Raw genomic sequence first — 677 nt, 5'->3', positions numbered from 1 at the left:
AGGAGGGCATGTGTGGTGTGTGTCCCCAGATCTGCACGTGGGGCGATGGCAGGCTGGGGCTGGGGCAGCACCGAGCTCTTCCCAGTGTGGGGGTTGGGCTGGGCTGTGCTCAGGGTGGGCGGTGGTGGCCTTGGGAGTGGGGGTTAGGGGGCTATGGCAAATTCTGGAGTGGCTGTAGCCCCCCACCTCAGTGCTGCTGCTGCCACCTGCTCCAAATGCAGCTCAGCCCAACACCCTGGCAGGAAGAGCCCGGTGCACCCCGAGATCACAGTGGCAGCCTGACTCACCCTGTGTGCATATCTGGGAGCACATGCCCCCCCTTGCCCTCCTGGGCGCATGCAGCAGCAGGAGCCACCCCCTCTCCCCATGCCCCCCAGATGAGCTGCTCGTGCCTCCATCCTGTGCTCTGCCCTGGGTGTGCAGTGCTTGCCCCAGGCTCAGCCACAGCCACATTCGCTCCCTCACTTCAGGGGCCCCAATCCACACCCCTGCCCCTTCCCTATAAAGGGGTACATGAATTGAAACTTTGAGACAGAAGGGGTACACTTATTTAAAAAGAGGTTGAAAACCCTTGATTTAGCCTTGTTGGCCAGCTGTTGAATTTGGGGTTCAAGCTCCAACAGATTTCAGAGATTACTGGCACCTTAGCCATTTGCAGCCTGTAACAGACTTGATTG

Source organism: Gavialis gangeticus, unplaced genomic scaffold (assembly GCF_001723915.1).
Source record: "Gavialis gangeticus isolate Ggan-Ray unplaced genomic scaffold, GavGan_comp1, whole genome shotgun sequence".
In the NCBI taxonomy this organism is placed as follows: Eukaryota; Metazoa; Chordata; order Crocodylia; family Gavialidae; genus Gavialis; species Gavialis gangeticus.
Note: the sequence above shows the minus strand (reverse complement) of the source record.